This window comes from Lagenorhynchus albirostris, chromosome 12 (genome assembly GCF_949774975.1).
Source record: "Lagenorhynchus albirostris chromosome 12, mLagAlb1.1, whole genome shotgun sequence".
NCBI classification, from domain to species: Eukaryota; Metazoa; Chordata; class Mammalia; order Artiodactyla; family Delphinidae; genus Lagenorhynchus; species Lagenorhynchus albirostris.
Window position 1 is genome coordinate 31,308,246 of NC_083106.1, and position 11,782 is coordinate 31,320,027.

An 11,782-nucleotide genomic window follows, 5' to 3' on the forward strand; every position below is an offset into this window, starting at 1 on the left:
AAGGAGGTCACAGTACACATATTCACACATATAAATATATGTGCACACAAACACAATTTGCCTTTCTTTGAATTGCCAGTTTGTATCCTTTGTCCACTTATCTATTCAGGTGTTTATCATCTTTTATCTTTTACAGAGTTAAGGTTATTAATCTCTTAGTCACAAATGCTGGATGTTTTCTCCAGTTTTTCATTATTTTGGGGAATTTAAAGTGGCACCAAAAAGAAGGGGAGAGAGCAAGACAAAATTGACAAACAGGACACAGGCAGGCCGTATCCAGAGTTTTGGTTTGTTTTTCAACCCAAACAGTATGTCACGGAATTTGAGTTAATTATTAATGCTTAAAATGGGAAGATATCTAGCGATTCGAGAAACATCAGAAGCTCTAACACCGAGCCTGCTTTCTCTCAAGGCTGCAATGGCTCAGTAGGTGCAGCCACTTTAGGGGAAGGAGGGGCTCTCCAAGTCCCCAGTGTCTCTTCCTTCCCGTCTCTTCATGTTGAGGTCCTGGTACCCCGTCTCCCTACTTACATGTTACCCAGCCAGTCTCTGAGGAGTGTGGAGGTGGTGGTTATGACTTTACTGTACCCTAGTGCAGGGTGTATTTAAGAGTATGGGAATTAAAAGAATATTTAATTTAAAACTGCATATAGACCATCTTCTTCTCTCCCCGCCATCTGCCTTTTTATGAGGAAATAGCATCCTAGAGATTTGCCATAGGTCCCTTTTCTATAAGAGCCATCAAATACCATCCATGTGTAGAGCTGAGTATAGTTTCATTTGTTTCAAGAACTTGTCTAATGTTAGATATCTCAGATACTAGCTTTTAAATAGTAATTTTAAATTTCAATGTAAACTTGTGGGTAGGTTAGGACAGAATTTTGCGGGGGGAACGAATTAATAAGTCTGAGTGTATGTGTGTGTGTTTTTAAGATACTCCTGTGCTCATGAGGATTATAGTGCCAGGACATGTTGGCCCTATGTTTCTTTAACTCTCATGCATCAAAATGGTTAGTATTAGAGCAAGTGAGAATCTAGCCTTGTTCTGTTCGGCATGGTAGCCAGTTCTCACGTGTGGCTCTTGAGCATTTGAAATGTATTCCAAATTGAGCATTGAAATGCTATTCCAAATTGAGATGTCCTGCAGGTATAAAATAACGTACTGGATGCTGAAGAGGTCAGAAAACATTGTTAACTAATAAGTGACGGAGTTGGGTCTGGAGGTGAGTTGTTTTGATTCCCACTAACCTTCCTATTTAATGAAAATACGAAACGAACACTAAGTGAGTTCTATTCATACATAGTTCAAAGACGTTTTTCTAAAAGATAAGGGTTTTGTTACTGTTTTTTTAAAGCACAACTTTTATTTGATACTACAGAGAAATTTTTCTCATCTCTACTCATGAACCTAAGATTGACAAAAGCTTAGCTAGAATAAAGTATACCGAGTGTGCCTTACTGTAGTCCATTTGTTATTTAAAAGAAGCTTTAAGATTTTGTCGAATGCTTTCATATCAAGTTCTCACAAAATTTGAACTCAGCAGGGTGAATGAGAAGACCTTCCTCTCGCTTTACGGCCAAATACTAACTACTATTAGAAATCTTTCTCAAAGCTTCAGATGTGGGAGATTCGGGAAAACCAGTTTTTTAAAGAACTAAGAGTCCTCCTGGGATATCACAGAAGTAGTTATTCAACAAAAGAGAACAGAAAAATGAACCTGAAATTTTTTCCACTAAAATCAGCAGATGAAACTAATGGTGAGGACAGGCAGTAGTGCTTTGTTCCTAGAATACAATTCTGTTTATTTTTCCCCTCCCAAGCCTTTGCTTTTCAGCCTGGCCTTGCCTTGCAGATTAGTCGCTATTACTTCATTCATGGATTCTTTAATGTATATTGGGAACATACTGCGTTCAAGGGACTATGGTAGTTGTGAGAAAGGTAAATGCATAGGAACAAGTGTACAAATAACATATAGGGAAAAAAATAGTGTTTAAAGAGAACCTAGGACTTCCCTGGTTGCACAGTGGTTAAGAATCCTCCTGCCAATGCAGGAGACACAGGTTTGATCCCTGGTCCGGGAAGATCCCACATGCCACGGAGCAACTAAGCTCATGCGCCACAGCTACTGAGCCTGCGCTCTAGAGCCTGCGCGCCTAGAGCCCGTGCTCTGCAACAAGAGAAGCCACCGCAGTGAGAAGAAGCCCGTGCACCACAACGAAGAGTAACACCCTCTCGCAACTAGAGAAAGCCCACGTAGGGCAATGAAGACCCAACACAGCGATAGATGATAGATAGATAGATAGATAGATAGATAGAAGCCTAGCTAAAGGGCTATGAAAGTCAACAGGAGAAACTGTTCCTGGTTGGCAGATCAGGGAAGACTTCCTCGAAAAGGAGCAGAAAGCTCCTGTGTGCAGAGCGCGGGGAGGATTTGAACATACAGGGAGGGGCAGAGAGGAGAGGGCACATAGGAAAACCACGCGCTGGACGTCAGGAGAAGCAAACCCTACGTTGTGTCTGTGTGTTGAATTCCAGCAGGGGCTGGAGAGATTTGTCAAAGGCGAATTGCAAAGGGAATTACACTCCGTGTTAGCACCTTAGTTTAGGCTTTGCTCTGTAGGTCATCTGCGTAAGGGAAGAGCATTTTCAGCACCATCCTTCAGTAAGATTAATTTATCAGTGGTGTGCAGGATTGATGGAAAGGATGCTTGATTGGATGAAGTACCCTGTAAAGAAACCATTATACTGGTTCATGCAATTATTAATGGGGAAACTGAACTGGCCATCTCTGTCTTTAAGAGTAGAGTTGAATTGCGTTTGGAAGTAAAACCAGGAATGAAATATCATATGTGAAAATCCATAATAATAGTATCAGCTCACATTTAATGAGTGCCTACTCTGTGCTGAGCTTTGTTGGAGAACTTTGCCATTTATTTCAGTTAGTTCTCACAGTCATTTAGGATGCAGATGACAACACGGACGCCTGGAGAGGTTAAGTCCCTCCCCCAGTCACACAGTCGGTGAGTAGCAGAGCCAGAGTTGACCGTCCGTCAGTCTGAATCCACACTGCGTATTGCTTTGCTGAGGGATTCATGATGGGAATCTTTCAAGTAACAAACTCCCACTGATGTAGTTGAAACACACTTCATTTTAGAAAAATTTATTTTGGACAGAATGTCTTTGAGATTGCAGCTACGATATGTAGCTAAATGAACAATAAAACCATTATTTTATAAAATAATCATGTTTAAAAATGAGGCAAAATTGATGATGCTTTCATTTGACAGGATATTGCGAAATTGCGGTGTGTGTAGTAATTCTTTAGGTGGAGTGACTGGAATGTGCATAAAGGCTCTAACACAAAGATGACTGTTAGCTTTAAAGAAAACCCATTTAATTGGCCTGCCGAGATCACTGACAGCTCACCCTTTCCTCAGAGGTAAGGGAGCATGACTGTCTTAAAAATGGAAAGAGCTTTGACGATTACAGGGTGGGAGGAAAAGGAGATGCTCTTCCTAAAACGCCCTCTGGAGGGGAAATAACGGCAGCTAAGAGAGGCAGAGACAAGCTTTTTTTTTTTTTTTAAGAAACATCTTTATTGGAGTATAATTACTTTCCAATGGTGTGTTAGTTTCTGCTGTATAACAAAATGAATCATCTATACATATACATATATCCCCATATCTCCTCCCTCTTGCGTCTCCCTCCCACCCTCCCTATCCCACCCCTCTACCTCTAGGTGGTCACAAAGCCCCAAGCTGATCTCCCTGTGCTATGCGGCTGCTTCCCACTAGCTATTTTACGTTTGGTAGTGTATATATGTCCATGCCTCTCTCTCACTTCGTCCCAGCTTCCCCCCCACCCCATGTCCTCAAGTCCATTCTGTACATCTGCGTCTTCATTCCTGTCCTGCCCCTAGGTTCTTCAGAACTGAGACAAGCCTTTTTTGTTTCGTTTTGTTTTGTTTTAGAACAAATGGGAATTCAGGGAAAACATCTCAAAATTGACTCTCCTGGAAGCAAAAATACTTAATTGACTTGTGGTGCTAGCAAACCTTGAACGGAATTTTTGTCTTTGAAGTGAAATTGTGTTGGCATGTATGTTAACGAGCACAATATATCTGGCACTCAGAGGGGACAGAGATCAGGGGGCCAAGCTTGTCCTGAAAGACCTAAATCTGAGACATGAGCCTCAAAAGGGCCCACGTGAGAGCCTCCTAAGAAAAGAGCAACCCCCAAAAGAGCATTAATATATCCAGGCAAACCAAGGGATACAAAACCATTTTGCTGAATTATTTGTGGAAGAGATTTTGAGCGCCATTTGACCGAAAAGGAAAAAACACTAGATTTCATTTTTCCTTCTGTATTCAGAAGCCACACAAATATCTGTGAGCGCAGGAAACGCCAGTAGGTTAGGGAGCAGATTCCATAGAAGCACTTCTCAAGCTTAATGGTCTCAGGAACACTTAAAACTTACTGAAGAGCCCAAAGAGTTTTATGTTTATGTGAATTTTATTAATTGAAATTTGATCTATTTCTATTATAAATCAAATAGTTTTCAAGATATTTATTCAGTTAAAAATAATCACCTAGTGAAAGAAGCCTGTCTGAAAAGGTATCATGTACTGTATGATTCTAACTCTGTGCCATCCTGGAAAAGGCAAAATGACTAAGACAGTAAAAAGATCTGTGGTTGCCACTGACCCCACTAGAAGAGTCTCTAAACATTGGGAAGCTGTCAAGCTCAAGGTGGCCAAAATACAGTTTCCAAGAGTTATAATTTTCACACGAAAGCTTGAATTTTATCGTTGGCAACAAGTTCTGTCAATTGTTTGCCTTGAAGTGAGAGGCTCATCTCATTTTCAAGAAAATGCCTGCCAGATATCCAAATTGAGCAGCGTAGTTTGTCAGTAATCCTCTCAAGTAAAGAAGTGTTTTAATGAAAACAGCAGCTTCAACTCACAATTCAAACATTCATACAAATTCACTTTCCTCCTAGACATCTCCCGTACTTCTCTGTATGCAGCAGGAATGTGTTATGCGTACTTTCCATTTCATCACACAGAATACTAAAAAGATGTACTCCAGGGTAGAGATGTAAGAAAATTAATATTTTTTTCTGTTTCATCCAGGACATCCTTAAGTGAAACTGGCTTGCTTTCTTGCTTGCTTTTTATTTCACTGTGAGTGCGTGGTGGTAAAGAATGCAGTGACTTCGGGTACAGTTTAGTGTCACTGCCTTGACCTGTGTGTGCTAAGATGCCAACAGGTTTACTCACCATTGTTTCTGCATCATCAGGGAAAATGTCCACACCTGACAAGGGCAGATAGTGTCTTAGGATGATTATGAAATAGTTTTGATTTTATAACCCCCTGCAAGAGTCATGGTGACCCCCAAGGTCTACAGACCACAATTTGAGAACTGGTGGGTCTAAATTATAGTGGTAATACAAACATTGTAAGAATTGACAATTTCCTGATCTAACCACATAGACATTTATCATACTTGCATTTTTGGCTCTAGGATTTTATATTCTTACAATGAAAATTCTGTTTTAAAATTAAATATGCAAATTGAGAGCCAAGGAAGAATAAAATGAAAGTTTAGAAATAACTGAAATTCATAAACTATCATATTTAAAGCCGAATTTCACACCGGAGTACACGGACCTCATATTTATTTAGGAAATAGTTGCGTTGTGCCTTACATAAATAATTTACTCACGTTTTCAAAATCTCAGGCTATATTACTGCCCTGTGGTAATTGCATCTTCATTAATCTGAAAGGGTATGTTTTCTTCATTATTTTAATTATTTCAGATAAAAGCCACAGCTTTGCATTTTTATTGAGACTCCCCTCTGGATGAGTGCTTTACCACTTGTCATGAGGATGATTTTTTTTTAAGTGCACATTTGCTGTTCGCCAAATCAGTTTCTGGAGTAGAGCACGCTCCAGATTGAGACCATGTGAGCCCCTGTCTCTGGAAACTCCGAGGTTGTGCTTTTCAGATGACGTCATAGAACTGTGCTTGAGGTTGACTGTTCCCCACGGCTCACCAGGCACACTGAGAAAGATAAATTGAAGACTGCACTGGACACTCTGTAAAGACTTAAGGCAAAGTAGGCAACCAGCATGTATCCTTGAAAAATTTAGACATAGAATTAGACCTGTGATTAGATGAAACAGCTACATTGACCTGTTCTCACATTGGCCAAAAGAGGGGAACACAAGCTAAGGAACGTGACTTTAGTAGTTAGAAATGTTCAGTGACATTGTATAGTCTGGGGGTGGGAAACTGAAGCAAGGAATTAGTGGTTTGGGTTTTGTTTGTTTACTTGACCAAAATTCTGATAACATAAAGTATAACTCATACTTAACAGCTATAACCATATCCAAACTCGAGGTGAATGATGACACTGTCGAAAGTAGGTTGAATTAATTACAATAATAATAATTAATATCTGTCAATTTGCATTGATAAAGAATCCAGATATCTGTGTCCCCACCCCATTCATTCCTGTCCTCCACGCCGTACATCTGTATACTCATCTTACCTGTCAGGCACTTTCTCACTTCCTTGCATCTTTCCTCATTCTTTTCTGCCAACCTGAGGCAGCTTTTATTCATTTCAGTGAAGTCAAAATTACTTTTTCTTCTTCTTTGAATCTAACTTTAAAACCTACATTGCTTTCTCTTTTTTTTAGATTTTTATTATATGAATTACCTCTGTTTTATAGTTAACTTTTTGGTCAGATTCTTATTTGCCACTTGTTTCTCGTGTGCTAGTCAATCCTTCAGGTATTTTAAGGCCCTCAAGGGTGGATCAGGCTCTCATGCTTGTCTTCTGGTAAAATACTGTTTACTGTAGAACCAGGCAGATGGGAACTGTTGATTACTTGATTTGGAATTTGGTGAATCTTACTTACATTTTTTTCCCAAGCCTGTCTTTGGAATATTTAAGCCTTGTCTCTTTTTTTTCCTCCTAGAAATTCATTTTATAGACAACATTCAACTTTGTGAACCTGAAAAATTTTGACCATTCCAAGTCTTAATGCCACACCACTGCTCCAGCGAATTTATACTACGACTGGTAACAATGGCCAGAAGCCTGAAGAATTAAAATGCCAACACCAAACCTTACCTTAACAGCTCTGGTCTATACCGTTCCCCTGCATTTTAATATATTATTTTGTTTTATAACCACTTCTAAATACTCTTGGTTATTTCTTTTCTTTGTTTGTTTTTTTTTTTTAGTTAGAGAGTTTCGTTTTTTGTTTCCTGTTTACTTTGTGTACAACTACCTGCTTTCTGTGACTCATTTTGATCAAATGATAGTGAACAAAGCCAGCCCCAGCTGGTAAGGTGCTGTTCACTGGAACAGGTGCTGTTGTGCGGAAAGGAGACTCTGTGACTAATTTCGATAGTGGCTTTCTTTCTTCCGGATGCTTCCCATTGAGTTCGTACAAGTCAATATTTACAGAGTTCTCAGTTTGCAGTAAATATACTTGTATGAGAAAATATTAATGCAGATTAAAGGCGTTTCTTACATCGTGAAAATTTTCTAATGTTTGAGAATTTCATTGGGGCTATTTTTTGATATTGAACCCTTTTGACTTTCCAGTACCGTGACTTTTTACTTGTAGCGGAAAGTCCGGGAATCTCCAAACTGGAGAATTATGATGAAGTTCACTGACCACGCACTGTGTTTAGAGGCCCTGTCGCACCACAGTGCCGATGCTTCTCAGACATGGGCTCTTCGGCAGCATTCCAGAAATAGGAGGGGAGAGAAAGCAGTATCTTCCCTCCTACTAAAATATTCAGGCAGCTTAAAAACCGTAGTGCTTTCTTTCTTAACATGTCCAAATTTCAGTACTTTCCATTATTTGAACACTCGTGTAGGACACTTTGTATTAAACCTCCTTGTCTCCATGTAAAACTGACCTTTTGTTATCGAGCAGGTGTATCTCTCTCAGATAGCGTGATGATCCACACAGGTGTGAGGTTGCCAGGGTGAGGAGTTAGGGCCGTGGTGGTTTTTTGACGGTTGTAAGAAGGCTACACCATTTAAAGCTGACACCAGAGACCTGATCGGGACTTATTAACTGTATTGAACAGTCTTTCCTTTGCTTTGGCCCTATGTATAGTTATGATGCCGGATTAGATGCCTAGCAGCTTCCAGTTGTATTAAATGATATTTTGCTTTCTGTAATACTGTTATAAAATAAAGTTTGTTTATTCTCTAAACTTGTCACTTCTCTTTTTATGAAGGTTTAAGAAGATAAGCTCAAGTCATACTGTCAGTTAGAAGTTCTACTATTTTGTGGGATGTAGCATTTTTAAAATCTGTTATTCAGATCTTTTATAATTCACGCTGCTGCCAGCATCACCGATTTCAAGTGGCTAAACCGATGTCAAATGTTTGTAAATCTACTGTTTAGAATGCCAGTTCCTTCTGCCTGGTTACGTAATCCACCCCAGCTTGTACAAGTTCTCCAAGGCATATTTTTGCTTGTTTTCTTTGTGTATTTTTTGTTTTGTTTCAGGAAATATCTTAGCTGCACCATCTGAAACCTGGTCCTCTGCTTCAATTTTGCTTAACAGTCCCGTGGGTCTTAGTGCATCAGGCAGAACGGGCTCTGCTGAGGGCTGCGTCCGTGTCTCATCAGGATTTGCCCAGACACATCAGATGAAGTGCTGGATTTTCTTTCAAACGTTAAAAGCATTATATAGCAAATGACCAACAGGGTGTGGTATATTCCATCTAAAACGTTCTGTAGAATGTCTTTCCCTAGTTGTTTAAAGTGAGCATGTTAATATAATATGCATGACTCTCTCCTTTGGGATCGGTTCCCACTGAATTATCTCTCACCTTGTGCAAGATCTTTCTCATTTTCTCTAGAATTATTACAAAAACAGCTCCTCTCTGGGGAAGCATATCTCAGCAAGCCAAGCCTTAGAAATATTATGGAACCAAATGTGACTCTGTAAATATAATTTTCATCAGAAAGTGTGTATGTATAACATTTGTATTTAAAGCAGAGGTTGATCTGTCAGGGTTTTTTGAGAACCATATCCTCCCACATGGAAGGAAGTGATAGGAGGTAAGTATGTCTATAGCAGCTCCAGTGGAAGAGGAAACGCATTGTTCAGGCAGGGCTCGGTTTTATCAGCTGAGATGGCAAGGACAGAGTTTGGGGTCCCAGAGACATCTGAAGTATCTGTGGGGTCTTGGTACCTGTAGAGCAGCTGAAGACAGTGTTGCTCACGCCACCCGTGACTATGGCAGCAAGACTGTCTTAGTATTTTGTATTTCCTGCAAAATAATTCTCATGATGTTATCATCTCATTCTGTGAACTGAGCATTCAAAACCCCAAGTGATAGAATAAGAAAATAGGTCAACAGGGTTCACTGCCGTGAGACGTCCAGGCGCTAATTGTTTATCTTAAGTCAAAAGCAATATAATTTGGGGGTGATAAGCAATAATTCCTTTTTAGTTGTATAGGGTTTTTATGAGTATTTCACATAAACCTTCCAGCGATCCTGTGTGGAACACAGGAAACAGAGCAGTGCCTTTTCCACAGGCCACAGCAGGATAAAAAATGATGCGGTTAAAAAAAAATTGTATAGCGTCGGTGAATTTTTGGCATTTCACTGTTGTGAGGAGCTTCCGTTTTCCTTTATGATGCACATAGCGTTACCTCACTGCATAGACCACAGTTCATGGAGTGAGCGTCCCCAGGACTCTGGCAGTGAAGCAAACTGTAGCATAACGACTGCCCAGCATGGACTTCATTACGTTTTCCCCTTACTTATGGATAAAATTATATAGTGTCTGAGAACATCATAAATTGAGAATTAAAAATAATAGGATAAGGAGGAGTGAGTCGTGGTTTAGGTGAAACAAGATTGGCCATGAGTTGATGATTGCTGAAGCCAGGCAGCGGTAAATGGGGGTTCGTGATATCATTCCGTTAGAATATTCCATGGTAAAAGACTAAAAAATGCCATAAAGCCCGTTAATTTTGTAAAAAGGTCCCGTCTCCGTGTACTGTGAGGTAGTACATTGCTCTTCCGGGTATGGTGCTCTGGTCAGTTTCCAGCAGAGTCTTAATGCACTTGCACTAGAGAATAGGACCGGGGTCTACGAGGGCTCACATGGATCCTTGCATGCGCGTGCACCTGTTCACGTATTTGCCGGAATTAGGCCACGATGCGGAGCTGGCCCCGGAAGAGAACACGGTCGGCTGGCAAATCTGAGGTGTCAAACTCCTGACCCTTGGCCACAGGGTCAAAAACACTGACCCTCTGTATAGTCATGATACCCAGTTAGGTTTATAGTAACTTCAAGTTGTATAAATATTTTGCTTCAAAAACACTGGCTTCAGTAACTTCGTGACCACCTAGAGGGGTGGGATAGGGCGGGTGGGAGGGAGACGCCAGAGGGAAGAGATATGGGGATATATGTATATGTATAGCTGATTCACTTTGTTATAAAGCAGAAAGTAACACACCATTGTAAAGCAATTACACTCCAATAAAGATGTCAAAAAAACAAAGAACAAACTGGCTTCAGACTCCTACAGATGGGTGTTTGCCCTACTCTGAGTAACTGAACCATGTGACTTCAGTGAAGGTACTTAAACATCTATAAAGGGAAGGTAGTAATACATCCCAGTGTAGGGGTATTCTCATGGTTAGATGAAGTAAAAATGTATAAAGTGCCTGGTGGGGCTCCTGGCACAATAATGCCCTCCAGAAAAGTGATCGCTATGAGTACTAACAGCACCACTGTGCATGAGTTAACCCACCAAAGGCAAATTATGGGAGATACTGCCAGTCTGATCTGTGTTCTTGTGAGAACCTTGCAGAATAGACCTCTACCCTAGGAACTAGGTTACTTGGGAAGCCTGTGGGGAAGGTTTTGGCTTTGAAGTTGTGTGGACCCAACTTCCTTGTGAGCCCTGCAGTGTCAGGAACCGCTTATGGTCTACTCATTCTGTGCTGTATGGCAACTAAGGTGGCTAGTGTAAGACAGCACAATCCTTTCCTAAGACTGGCTGCAGGCTTCCTAACCACAGATTCCTTGATGGACTTCAAGGGGCTAGGCTTTCCCACAGTATATACAAAATCATGGGTATATGCATTTTTCCTACAGAAAAAATGATTCGTATCTTTAATTAAATTCTCAAAAGGTTTCTTTATTACCTAAATAAAGGCTAGGATTCTCTGCTCTTAAGAATCTGGGTTTTGGAATATGGATTTGAAAATTTTTTTAATGGAAAGAATTTCAATCTGGTGTTAGTTATAAATAAAATTTCTTGAATACATATTTCCTGTTTATGTTCTGCCAGGGTGGATGCCTTTGCGTAAATTCTGATAAACGCAGAGGCCTCTTCTGATTAGCACACTAATTATAAAGTCGGAAAGCAAGACTCAAGAGCATTTGTTTGGAAAATTCTAACTTTTTATAAACAAGTCAGAAAATCGATTTCCAAAATGTTTTTAACCATTATGAGCTCTTATTCTGAGATACAGTTCTGCCAAAGAACTTAAGATTTCAAGGAAAAGCTGTTGTTGGATGTGTGAACTTGCTTATCTGTTCTCAATTTTCCAGTTGCTACTAAGTTATATCTAGAAAATACTGGTGGCTGTTACCTGGTCAGATTACTTGGAAGTTTTTTTTTTTTTTTTTTAAGGGGTGTAAATAATACTGCAGAGAACATGATGTGTGCCCTTCCTTGCTCCATTTTGTTTTATCAACGTGTATAAGCTCAGAATGT

General features: G+C 40.0%; 1 protein-coding gene across 9 annotated transcripts in view; it reads left to right on the forward strand.

Moving 5' to 3' along the window:
• The window catches only part of EPB41L2 (erythrocyte membrane protein band 4.1 like 2), a 213,986-nt gene extending 205,741 nt beyond the window's left edge, over positions 1–8,245 (forward strand). For all 9 annotated transcript variants that reach the window (XM_060168392.1, XM_060168389.1, XM_060168391.1 and 6 more), the window contains one exon: positions 6,988–8,245. The gene's annotated coding sequence lies outside the window, so the exon portion shown is untranslated. The remainder of the gene's footprint in view (positions 1–6,987) is intronic.
• The last annotated feature ends 3,537 nt before the right edge of the window (positions 8,246–11,782 follow it).